The sequence below is a fragment of the Sinocyclocheilus grahami genome, unplaced genomic scaffold, assembly GCF_001515645.1.
Source record: "Sinocyclocheilus grahami isolate Dianchi unplaced genomic scaffold, SAMN03320097.WGS_v1.1 scaffold146.1, whole genome shotgun sequence".
Taxonomy (NCBI): domain Eukaryota; kingdom Metazoa; phylum Chordata; class Actinopteri; order Cypriniformes; family Cyprinidae; genus Sinocyclocheilus; species Sinocyclocheilus grahami.
In genome coordinates this window covers 227,612-241,383 of record NW_015505325.1, presented here as the reverse complement: position 1 = coordinate 241,383, position 13,772 = coordinate 227,612, and the positions used below count along the sequence as shown (strand labels likewise).

Below are 13,772 nucleotides of genomic sequence, written 5' to 3'. Positions count from 1 at the left end.
ACAGGGTCACATCACAGTGGAGTCAGCTTTCTTAATCGCGGCTTGTGTACTGCAAATACATACGAGCATCATCACTATGTCTGTCACACGACTCTGTTCCCCTTTCAGGCTTGAACTGATGGTAAGACTAAGGACATTATGTACTGTCTTTACATTTATGTTGAAAGCTGAAGCTCACGATTATGGAAAGGGATGTTACATTTCCGACGCGTGCTTGTGGTGTTCGGCCAATCACAATGCACTGGGTCAGCTGGCCAATCAGAGCAGACTGTGCTTGTCGGAAGGAGGAGCTTTAGAAAACGACGCGCTTGAGAGAGGCGGGGCATAGAGGAACTACAATAATGTACAGTATTTGAAAAATAATGTGTTTTTTGAACATTACAGCATGTCAACATATTCTGTTACACCAAATACACAAAATAATGATCTTTAAAATAGCATCATATGACCCCTTTAACATCGTAAATCTACACTGTTAAATATATATATTGGCCAAGACATTATACACTAATTTTACTGACATTTACATTAACCCTAAAGCACAATGTAATGAAGTGCAAAATTCAAAATACAGGTAAAACACCTGTGGAAAATAAATTTTGAGAAAGGCATAGCTAGTGGGTGTTTTTTTGTTTGTTTTTTTGCTATTGGGGCCAATGAGAACGCGAAAATATATTTGTTGTAGTTTCCTTTCACCACTATAGAAATTTATCAAACTATGACAACTTCTGTTTCTGGGAACCCCAGAAATGTGAAAAGGGTCATTTGCTGTTATATTTAAAATGATGTATGGGCAGACAGCTATTGAGTATCTACATATATAATCATTTAACCACTGAAACATGTGATTTATACTATTAATTACTGTCAGAAACGCAATTTATTTAATGATGTAATTATCATTGAGGAGTAACGTGATGTGTTCTTTATAATACATCTGAATGCATAAGTAAATTGGACACTTTGAGTTCAAATTGTAATTTAATGCCTTCCTCATTTCATGTGCTCTATCCTCAGATACATAAGGACTCCTCCTGATCTGCATTGATTAACTGGCCTGCACTGCTTTAATGAATCCAATTGTGATTAAATATCTGTTGGCAAGATGTCTTTGATCACAGATGATCCTCTAATAGAATCTTTCTGATGCACTCAGTTCTCATCCCTCTTTCACTCTCTTTCTCTCCCGCTCCCTCTCCTTCTTCCTTGCCAATGGCCCCTGGAGCAGTTTTGTATGGTAAGCTGTCTGTACAGTTTGAGAAAAAGCTTTCTGAAAAATGTGGCCAAATCAATGTTTTATGACTTAGAGCACATTATGGATTTGGGAGGCCTTTCCTTCAGAGCTTTTTTTTTTGTTTTTTTTTTTAAACTGTTAGGTCCCATGGAAGTTAACTGCAAAAACACAAGTGAAGCTGCAGAGACAGATAGAGAGTGACAGGGAGTTTGAGAGGCAGACAGAGAGAGAGAATGTGGTAGACAGAGATGGAAATAGAATAGACTTGGGAGGGCTATTTTAAAAATGTATTCCAGTACTAATGACTAATTACGTAGATTAAAAATGTTATCAGAAACCGAATCCAAATACAAAATTATGGAAGTAACCTAATTTGACTTCCTTTAACTACCTTTGAATTGTCACAACGTCTTCTATGCAAATTAAGACAAAAGAATAGATACATATAAAGGTAAGTTATTTTTTAACACTAAAATCATGTTTACATTCATATTGTTTATGTCTTGTGGCTATAATTTTGTTTACATAAACATTTACAGATTGACCCCAATCACTTCCATTGTAAGTGCCTCACTGTAATTCAGACTTTGGCAGGTGCAAGTCAAAATTATTTGTTGTTGTAAACAACATTTTGGCACAAATGCTATGCTGTCGACTGAGTTGTAACAAGTTCTAACTTGCTACTGAACCCAAAGTATTCCTGATTCCTGAATCTGATTACACCAGAAAGAACAGTGGAGAGAGGTGGACACACCTCATTATTCGGTAGGCCCCGGTCCAGTGATCAATGCCTTGATCTTCTGACTTGACAGTATCTGTAATAGACTTGGGAGGGCTATTTTAAAAATTTATTCCAGTACTAATGACTAATTACGTAGATTAAAAATGTTATCAGAAACCGAATCCAAATACAAAATTATGGAAGTAACCTAATTTGACTTCTTTTAACTACCTTTGAATTGTCACAATGTCTTCTATGCAAATTAAGACAAAAGAACAGATACATATAAAGGTAAGTTATTTTTTAACACTAAAATCATGTTTACATTCATATTGTTTATGTCTTGTGGCTATAATTTTGTTTACATAAACATTTACAGATTGACCCCAATCACTTCCATTGTAAGTGCCTCACTGTAATTCAGACTTTGGCAGGTGCAAGTCAAAATTATTTGTTGTTGTAAACAACATTTTGGCACAAATGCTATGCTGTCGACTGAGTTGTAACAAGTTCTAACTTGCTACTGAACCCAAAGTATTCCTGATTCCTGAATCTGATTACATCAGAAAGAACAGTGGAGAGAGGTGGACATAATTTTTTTAAGCGTACACACCTCATTATTCGGTAGGCCCCGGTCCAGTGATCAATGCCTTGATCTTCTGACTTGACAGTATCTGTATCCAAATCAAGATCAGAATATATTGCACCTACCTGCACAAGAGATTCTCTTCTATTTAAAATGAGAAGAGAGGAAGAGAAAGAAGACGACAGGAGAGGAGGAAATGTGATTACTACACACTGTGTGGAAGAGAGAGAGTGAGCGAGCGGACAGAACATGGGTTCTAAAAAATAAAAAACGGTGGTCACTGCAAGACTATTAAAGCTAAGAGACTGAACCACAATGAGAAATACTTTGAGAAACTTTTTAGCCTTATACCACATTTTTTAAAATGAACAATTGCAATTGCCTCCAGGGAAGAGTCTTATGCAAGCACTGCAGTACATTTATATTACAATAATATACATCCTCTGGAGCAGAGAGAAGAAGAATTTACTTTGATTGCTAGTTTGGATATTTTTTAGATGTTTATGTCTGTGTAATTTCATATTTGATGAAGGGCTCAATGGATTAAACATGTTAATCAAATTAATCAATATTAATCGCATATGTTCAGATTTGCTGAGAAAAGTCCCCAAATGAACATAAAGACATAATTGTGCTAGACGAGTAAAACATTGAACAGACCAGGGGTTTTCAAACCCCCAGGAGACCACCAGTGACCACCAGGGGTCTGCAAAGCATGCTTGGAGGTTTGCTAAAAATTTGATTTGAAAATTTGAATTTTTTTTTAACATTGTGTTTTTAAGGCTGTCAACATGGCTGTTAACATGTTTTATTTCTAAAGAATAGTGGGAAATCATGAGATGAAGAAATATTCCAAATATTTTAATAATTTGCTTTAGAAAAATTAAATTTTTATATTACATTTTAAACATTATATATTATATATATTATATATAATTAAACATTAATGCATTTAATTATTAATTAACACAATTTCTTGTGAGGATTTAGTACAATTAATTAAAAAAGTATTAACTCTATGAACTCCACCCAGCTTCCATAGTTTATTATATAGTTTACCGACATCTATTGTTTTCTGTTTTCCTTCCAAACACTGCTCCTGTATTGACTGAGTGCTTTGACAATATTGTCTGGAAGCCAGCCATGGCCATAAAGCACACTGAATTGAAAAACTGAGAGAGAGTGAATGCTGAAAGTGAGAAAGAGTGAGAGAGGCTGGCTAACGCACTGAACCATTGCTACATACTGTCCTCTCCTTTTCACTCTCACTCCTAAATCCACTAAAATCTTAAAACTCTCCTTCTTTAGTGCAGCGGAAACCTATTTTCCATCTTTCCCTCAGTGACCTCCCTGGCTAACACACCCAAAAGAAAGAGTGAAGACAGAGAAAGTGCTGGAGAAAAGGAGGAGATAGCAGGTCTCCAGCAGGGATTCATGCATCAATTAATCAGTTGAGTTTGGCCGCAAGTCCACCCAAATCTATAACTCATCGCAGTGTGTTTGTGTGAAAGAGAGAGAGAGAGAGAGAGAGAAAATAAATGTGTTCAACTGGCAACAGTAGAATATAAATAATTGAAGTTTTAAAAGTTGAAATGAATTGGCGTAGGGGGTGTTCTGTGTGTTTCCATGAGGGAGACTCTCTGAGTCCCCCTAAAACTGAGGAGGCAGGAAGTTTGCCATTGTAAACGGGAAATGAAATATGTATCTGCATTAGTTTTCAAACACTAGCTCAAGATTAGATGACAAAGTCAGCATTTATCCTCATTATAAGTCTGACTACGCTACATGAGAACCTCTTACAGAGAACATATTAAATTACACATTTTTAGTAGGGATGCACGATATATCGGCCACCATATCGGTATCGGCCGATAAATGCAAATTTTTTCTGTTATCGGTATCGGCCTGATAAGAAAATTTGGCCGATATCTTAAAGCCGATAAATAATGCATTATTTCCTTCAGAGACAATTTAAAACTGTCCTGATAACTCTTTATCACGCCATAAAAATATTATACATCATTAAGATATTATCATCTATCCTAAAAATATGAATTATTAAATCTTTAAATATAATCTGAAATAAAATGAGACCGACGGACAGACAGACAGATAGACAGAGATAGAATGATAGAACATGAAAATATAATATACATTTTCACAAAATAGATAAATAATGGTTACATTTTATTTTATTCCTTGTTACAGTGTAATTGCACATTTAAATACTGAGGGTTATTGCATGGGTTATTGCATGTAAATATGTATAACTGACCATTATTACTATAGTAAGTACATGTAATATGTGTAACAAGGACACTGTAAAATAAAATGTTACCAAAATAATTAAATTATGATGAGTTATGTGCACAGCTGCGGTATCATTCCCACCATACCAAACAATTGCCCCGATGAAGTATTCTATAGCCGTTTAACACAAAATGATGAGGACACAACGAATTAAAAAACATTTGTCCAGTAAATTATCATACATTTTTCCATATTCTGACTGCTGTTTCACTCACAGGCCGGATTTTTTAGAGCTGATTTTCTGTGATGTACATACTGTCATGTCATGACACTATAGCTGTAGGCCATCCAACAAACCTTCTCAGCGACACACCAGACGAATGGAAGATAGACAACAGGGGAAAAAAATGTTTCTCCATTTCCTCTGGTGCTCTTTCTGTTGATGTGCGTGAGCACTCTAGTCAGAGAGAAGTCAAAGCAACTCTTGCTGTGTGACATGTCAGAGAATCAGAAAAGACTGGAAAGATACATGGTGGTTTTATCAAACGGCTGCAGATGCGCTGAGAAGCCTGAGAGCAGAGGATGATGGGATATCGTCTCACTCTGCCCAGGGATCTGAGCAACGTCAGAGCACTGCAGCGCGAGATCGTCCAAATTCATTTCAGAGAGCTTAAACTACCCACACACACAACATGTATCTCTTTATGGCAGTAAATATGGTGTGTCAAATGAGAATGAGAAATTGTCTATGGAGATTTGTAGGGATCTGCAACAGCCTGTCAACTCTGTCACTTGATTCTCATGCAAAATTAAACCGCAGAGTTTAGGGGCAAAAACAAGTTAGAAAAATTTGTAAAGGCAATCCAGAGAATTGTCTCTAAACACATTATAAATGTTAGAAATGTATTGTTGAAAACACGTTACAAAGACTGTGAACTATGTAGTACTGAATTGTGGAGTTAGCCAGTTGAACAGTTTTTCAACATTTTTGTGTTCATAATTTTTGGGCGGGGCTGAAATCATGTCTTGATGACGCACTGCAGCCACTGAGTATGGCCCCTCCCTTAACACTATAAAGGCCTAAATTTAGTAGCAGAGCTACTGCAAGTGATTTTCAGAGCTGGAAATCCTTGATCCTTTGCTGAAACGTCTGCGTCGTCATGGAGAGCGCAGGTCATGGTTGCTTAGCAATGGTAGATGCAACGAGAGTGCAAGCTACCGAGCACTTTGGAAAGAAGTAGAAAGCGGCGCAGCTAGCGTTGTGCTTCTGACTAAATGAGACACTGACACTGTTTTTCATGTTTAATACTGCTGATTGCTTTTAAGCAATATATTGAATGAAGTGCCATGTGATGTGACTTCACGGGAGTGCTAATTTGCAGAGCTCGTGCAAACATACCCATGTATTATTCGCTTGATTCTGATTGACTGACAGACATGAGTGTTGACTAATATTCTATACAGTAACTATGAATGACAATGAAGTAGCTTTTGGCCACATTGCACATACATATCACTTCACCATGCTTTTTTGCAAACTTTCAAATTAACAGGCCTTCAAAGAGACTTACAGTCCACACTAGCAAAGACAAAACAAAACAATTCCATTTGTTTTCTTTTGTTTTATTAACTGTGTGTGTTATTAATTATGTGCTGGTAATCATGAGCACCCTCTGCGGAACGACCCCAAGCTTGAGTTATTCAACCCCAGAATGTTATATACATCATTCAGAGACCTCTCAATGAGAGATAGAACAAAATAAATGAATAAATGAAAGTCATCTGAACTCAAATACTAACCCAAAAATATTTAGTCACATCTACAAACTTCACATTTATAATGAGATCAGAGGGTGTACACATTAACATGACGATAGATCAGCTCCATTACTAAGAAAACTTTCAGATTCCAAGCAGGAAAGGGTGTTGGAAGCCTAATGGTTAAGGATCTATGGTGATGACAGAAATGTTTCAGGTTCAAGCCCCAGTTTATCACCATTCTGCCTTAAATTAAGAACCCTAACCCTACGTTTCTCAGGGGGATCCTGCTACATCACCATTAGATGTACTCTGAGTCACTCTGAACGAGAGAAGCATCAAATAATGAATCAAGTGATTCATTAATTAAGGCCAGATCAAGAGATAAAAGCCATTTTGTGTTTGTAATTAATGAACTGAAGTGCCAGAACTCACTTAACTAAAATTATCCAAGCATGCAGTGATGTTACTACAGATATAACAAAAACATATCTGACTCATTTGGAATCATGCATACACAAGACAAAGGAGTGGAAAACATACTCAATGTAAAGAAAAAAGAAGGTGAGAGAAAAAAGTGATGATATTGATTGTTTTTTCAGCCCTGAAGCAGAAAGTCCTCTTTTTGGCATGAATTCCCAACACCCTCAAAACAGAGAGAAGACCGAAAGAAAGAGAGAGAAAATGAAAAACTAGACACAGTAAGAGACAAAGAGAAAACCTAGTGGTTCACCGAAAACAAATTGTTCTGAGTGAAAGCTGTCTCACACCAAGATACATGAGAGGAGAAAACAGGACTGGGAGAAAGATAAGAAAGGAAACAGGAAAAACAGACAGAAGGAAACAATGAAGTATTATAGCAAACAAACAAGTTAAAAAGGGAGGTACAGCGGGTCGCTTCCTAAAGTTTATTACAGTTTATTACAGCTTGACTGAGTCCAGGTTAGTCCTGCAAAAACCTCAAACTGAATGATTGATGGCCCTCACACCCACGTATATTTGTCCCAAAATAAACCTCAAAGGTGGATCCGTTCTTATCCATCATCCTTCAGCAAGCCTTCACTACTGCTTGCTTTCATTCTGGCTGATCCTCAAGGTGTGTGTGCATGTGTGTTATGTGAAAATTCACATCAGGCAGGGAGTTGGGTGTAATTAGGCTCTGAGGTGCTTGTTTTGCCTGAATTCTGGCAAACGAGATCAGTAGCCACGACATCAGGGACCTGGAGAATGATACTCAGCCAGAAGTACCAAATGCAAACCCACTATGATAGTCACACATGCTCAAACACAAACTAGATCACAAGGTGCGCCCAGTGGTAACACTTGAGCAATCGTATGTAAGGTGTGCTGACGTGAACCTCACTCATACATCAAATGCAACAACGAATGGCTACAATGAGAAAATACTTTGTTGTGAAATAAGTAGCGGACATTCATTTTGTACTTTCTACATTGCATTGTTTAGTTCAAACTTGAAAAGATTAAGCAAACTCTTCATTAGTACTCATGTAATAATTAGAGCTCAAAATTCATTAAAAAGATAAAAAATATTTTCAACATTGGTAATAATAAGAAATGTTTCTTGTGCACCAACTCAACTTATTAGATTTCTGAAGGATTTTCTTCTGAAGGAGTAATGGCTGCTAAAAGGAATAAATTACATTTTAAAATACATTAAAATAGAATAAGTAATTTTAAATTTAAAATAATAGTTCACAATATTACTGGTTTACTGTAATGTTGATCAAATAGTTGAAGCACTGGTGAGCATAAGATACTTCTTTTTAAAACATTCAATAAAGTATGTGTTAAGGAGGTGTAAATACATTTTTTAAAAGTGCATTTTGTTGTCATGTTTAGTTTAGTTGTTTTGTTGTGACCTTTTCTACTCAAAATTACATGTAAATGCTCCGAAATGTACAGTATTAGCTCTTGATTGCTAATTTAATGTTTTACTTTACATTCTTATTCACTTTACTCAATTTATGCCAAAGATTTCACTCAATTTTATAGCATTCAAATTTACTATAAAAACAGCGGCATTGTCATTAAAAGTAGATCAAACGGATACTTTTGTTAAGTCTCCTGCTTCTAATTTTTCTCCTGAGAAAGACTCACATAATCTCACGTGTCACTGTGCCAAGAGACCCAAATCTGCAATGAAGTGTCAGATATTTCAGTACGAACACAATTATTTCTCATCAAATTCTCCCAAGACCAATTTATCTGAGCAATGCTATCCTCTTTCATTTTAAAGCTCTATGCTTTTACTCTACGTATACCACGTTTTAAGAGAAACACTTTGGACAAAGTTGATACTTAAATGAAGCACAACATCAAGTCTCCTGAGCGTTGAAAGAGTAGCATTCTCCTGTGGGTATTTCTATTGTGTTTGTTTACCTGTTCTTTTTTAGGCACTTATTTTGCTGTCTCTCACTGGAAAATAAAGATTCTTTCAACAAATAAATAAATACTTCAGCCTACAAACATATACACACACACACACACACACACAACCTCTCCACCCAGCTCACCCTGTGACTGAGCAAGTCATCCATTTATACGCTTCACCTCGGGAAACACTGGGGGTCACTTACTCTCTATTACTTTCTTTCTCTCCATCTCTTGATTTCTGCAGAGGCAGTGTCATGACAGTAATGTTAATCTTGTCCTGTGAGACAGAAATGATGACTGAATGAAAGAAAGGAGGGTGAGACTGCAGTAATAAAGTGCTCTCTCTCTGTCTCTCTTTCTCTCAGCCAAGGTCTGTTGAACTCTGAGGTGAAGAGTGAAGTTGTGGTCATCACTGCTCTTATTTTCTCATTGGGAGATCCTCTCTGTGTGATTCCACATGTTGGGATCAGAAAGTAGAATAAGGTTGATGCAGAAACTGTTTTTCTGAAGGTGCAGATTTCATCTGTCTGGTGTTTTGTTATTCTCTTATTAATCAACACTTTGGCAGACGACTCTGCACACAAAGCAATTTACTGAAAATAACCAATCATCAATATCATGGCCATGAAACTTTCATGCATAAATATTAAGAAGTTTAAAACTCCATTCTTTCTTCCAAATTGTGAAATTACCTTCTAAACGCAACTAATTTTGTATAAATCATTTATTTAATCATTACATTCACAACATGTTTTTGAAGGCATACACTGTCAGAAAAAATATCAGTGCAAAAACATATAATGTCCTGGAAGAAAATAACCAATACTTTTTACGTTAAGTTTACAGACATTTCCTCTAACTCTAAAAGATAACACAATTCAATGTGTAATTTAAAATGATTAAAACACCTGCGAGAGATCAATACAGAAATGTCATCATATTAACAGTGCATTGGGCCTTATTTTTATAGACTTTTCTTAGAGTGTATCAACGGATATAAACTTGCAAATTCACTATTAAGGGAAAACTAATGCATAAAAAACCTCATTACACTAATAATCCATGTCTGCCAACAAAACCACACCGCATCAGCCAACTAAACTGAACACTTCCACAGTTCTACCTATAGTCATCACACTCAATAAATGCAGATCCACAGTAGACTGTTCTGCCAACACTATGACAGCATTGTCATGTTTCTTTAATAGTTGCTAGTCATTTATTTTACATAATTTCCTTTTTAGATATTGACACCATATAGTAAAAACAATCAAGTAATCATGTTCTTCATTTAATTTTTCATTGCACTCCAAACAAACAACTGTTGTGAAGTGTGAAGTATCATCTCAGGTGAAGAGAACAGGTGCACATTAAATCAATTTGCAGTTTCAGTATATTATAATGATTTCTGAAGAATCACGTGGCACCAAAGACTGAAGTAATGGCTAGTGAAAATTCAGCTTTGCTATCAGAGGAATAAATATTAAAATATATTAAAAAAAGAAAACAGTCATCAATTGGAGTAACATTTCACAATATTAGTATTTTTACTGTATTTTTGATCTAGTAAATGAAGCATTGGTGAGCATAAGAGCCTTCTTTTTAAAAACATTTAAAAAATAAATAATTCCAAACCTTTTACCAGTCGTGTGGTATACACATACACACACACACACACACACACACACACCCATACCAAATGTAGGCTATGTATCTGTATTTAGAACTTCAAAACTGGCCTGACAGCTGAATGGAGAGTCACACACACACACAATGGCACAAACACAATTAAACACACCGGTTCTCTGTGAACGCTTTGATGAATTATTCACACCACACTAGATAAATTAGTGGGACTGAATGAACAGGGTCTGGTCAGCTGACTACACTCAAATCATTTTAACTGAAACCCAAACCAGCTGCAGAAACCTGAGATTCCCGCTCTGACCCAGACATCAGCCATTCCAACAAGTAACAGTTATTTGTCACAGTTAACAGCCTGTGAAAACACACACAATAATGCAGCCAAACATCTTTATAAACACAAACACACACAATACACGTGCCGTTCGAGTGTATGAAATTGGTAATGAGATAATGAGAGGAAAATAAGCATCATCTAGCAGCTAAACAAAACATTAGCATTACAAAACAAATTCTTGGCCGAAAGAGAGTGCTATAATACAATAAAGAAAAAAGGAGAGCGATTATGACTGGAAAGAAATATTTAAAACCAAGGTTAGTGCATTAAAAATACACCAGATTCTTACAGGCCTGCAAATGTTCCACCTCAGATGGTACAAGTCAAATATAATTAGCACACTCTCTCGCTTTCTCTATCCCTCTTTCTCTATGATTAATAAATCATTTTTATAAAGCGACTCTCTCTTTCCTGTCAATATACAGGCTAATTAAACTTGCTCTGGGTCTCAGTATGGGCAGATCACTGCATTTGCCCCTTTTCAACCATTTACATTGGCAAAAGCTTTCAGATGCATCCAGTGAGTGAGAATGAGTGTATCAGTACAGCGAGGCCCGTCCCACATGCAGTGCTCGGGTTAAACCACTTTCACTCTAACAGCAGATCCAGGACCTGCACACAAAAGAGCCAAATCAAATAAACTACTACATTCAGTGGTGATTCACAAAGGATTATTTCAGCAGCCAGTATCAGCGGGGCATCTGTGTGTTCCTAAGCCTTTTGCTCCCAACAACATCCTCCCTCATAGCGAACACATAACCAGCTCTGTTAGGAGGAGAATAAATGCGCACTGTGGCCCAAAGGGAGTCATATCAGCCAACAACATCAGCCAAGGCAATGCAATTACTGTGGAAATTATAGTTCCAACTACAAATTCAAATGGCCATATTCAGCAATATTCATTTTTTTCCTGTCTTTTATCGCTCTCCCAGAGTGATTTGGAGGATTTATAAAACGCTTTATCTCATTTGGTGCAATTTACTGATGCAAAAACAGCTTAAAAAGAAGTTAAGATGTATGTGCGAACCCCACTTTTATTGCATTTTGAGTCGTAATGGTTCAGTTCAGTAGAATCTTTTGTAATGAAGTGATTAAACTGGATCACAAAACCTATTTGAATGATTCGCTAACGAATAAGTGTGAAGCATTTGTTCAAGGCGCAATAAAATGAATCAAATCGATTCCAGTGATTCACTGAACTGACAACCATTCATAAAACATGATCTGAAACCCTATGAACTGTGAGAAATAGCGTTTTTAAAAAATAACAAAATTTTTAGCCAGTGTAAATAAATGTTAGTTACTGATATTATGTTGTGTTTAATGCAAATGCAAATTATATGCCTATTTATGTTCTAAGTGTCATTTTATGAGGTAAATCAGGGCTAGAAGACACTGAACACTTGCAAATGACGAAATTGGAAATGACGGAAACATTTATAATTTTATTTGAAAGTTACTGTTCGAGAGAGCGAGAGAGAAATAGTCACAAAAAGGATTCGGACTTCCCATCATACTTCCTTGAAGTGAATGAGTTGGTGGCCGTATATGTGCGCGTGACGGCACATCTATGCTCATGCTAGGCTCCGTGTGCTGAAACCAAAGACCTTTACTCTGTTTGCACCCTTTCCAACCGGGGTAAGCTGATTTACTGGGGTAAGCCTGACTTTTACATGGCATGTACTGTTAATGCGGTAAGAAGACGAAGCACCGTCAACACACACACCCTTGCTCTCCCGCGCGCGCACACGCAAACTCATCACACTCATTGCCCTTTATACTCTATGATATTATTTCTTAATCACGCTTGACACAAAATAGTCCAGCTTTATAGCTCCCAGGATGATTCTCAGGTTTACACACAGGCTATAGACTGCCTATTAAGTTTCAGTGACCCGCGTCACGATCAGAATGCATGACTCACTAAAGCAACGAACTGTCATAAATCACTAAAACAGACGATACCCGGTTATTTTCAAATTGATTCATTCTTTTTTTGACTATGTGGAATAGGCTACTAAACACCATCCTGTTCTTCTTTGGACATCTACGTTGTGAAATTTTTATTTAAGCACATGTAAAATATAAGTGTCAAACCAAATAAACAGCAAAAGCTGCATACCTGTTGGTGCGGTGGTCCGGATTATTGCCCAGCAGCAGAGACGGGTCTCATTGCCCTTCCATTATGATTTATTCCATCCACGAATCGGAGAGGCTTGAACAATCCGCACCAAATGAGCTCTCCTATATCTACTCTGTCAGAGAGAGTCAGAAACCCACAAACACAAAAAAAGAAGTTCAGCCCTCTGATCACAAAAGCGCCCGATGTCCCCGCAGGGCGTCCGGGCGCGCGGAGACGCAAAGTTCCTTCTCTCGCGGCGTCTCAGACCTTTATCTCAACTCAAATGAGAGCGGCGTGAAACTTGACATCAGCGCTTTCGCGTCTGATTTAAAAATCTCACAGATGTTAGTAACGGAGCCATCACCCCACGTAGTATCCTGTTGGGCTTGGTTTCACGGTGTGTGTCCGCGCTGGAGACGCTCTGCGCAGGATCTGGATCTGCTGGTGCTGAAGGCAAAGGTCTGGAGCGCTGTGCTGCGCTGACTCGCTCCCTGTGTGCTCTCCAGGGATGTCAGAAAGAAGCCAACGCACAGTGAATCAGCGCCACTCAGCGGCGTCCGTGACAGCTATCCTGCCGGTTCTACTCTTTCTGTGCTTATTAGTTGTTTTTTTTATATTTTACAGGTTCATCTGAGTGGCATAAGCCTTCGCTAAACTTGCCATTTGAACGCACAAAACCTGATTACTACATATGTGTTTAAGGTGGCAGGAAACAGATTTGTCCGA

The 13,772-nt window shown here is 37.3% G+C and overlaps 1 protein-coding gene across 1 annotated transcript in view; it reads right to left on the bottom strand.

Moving 5' to 3' along the window:
• Window positions 1-13,503, bottom strand: part of LOC107591764 (protein FAM19A2-like) — a 105,097-nt gene extending 91,594 nt beyond the window's left edge. The window contains exon 1 of the mRNA XM_016281001.1: window positions 13,047-13,503. The gene's annotated coding sequence lies outside the window, so the exon portion shown is untranslated. The remainder of the gene's footprint in view (window positions 1-13,046) is intronic.
• Window positions 13,504-13,772: the final 269 nt, after the last annotated feature.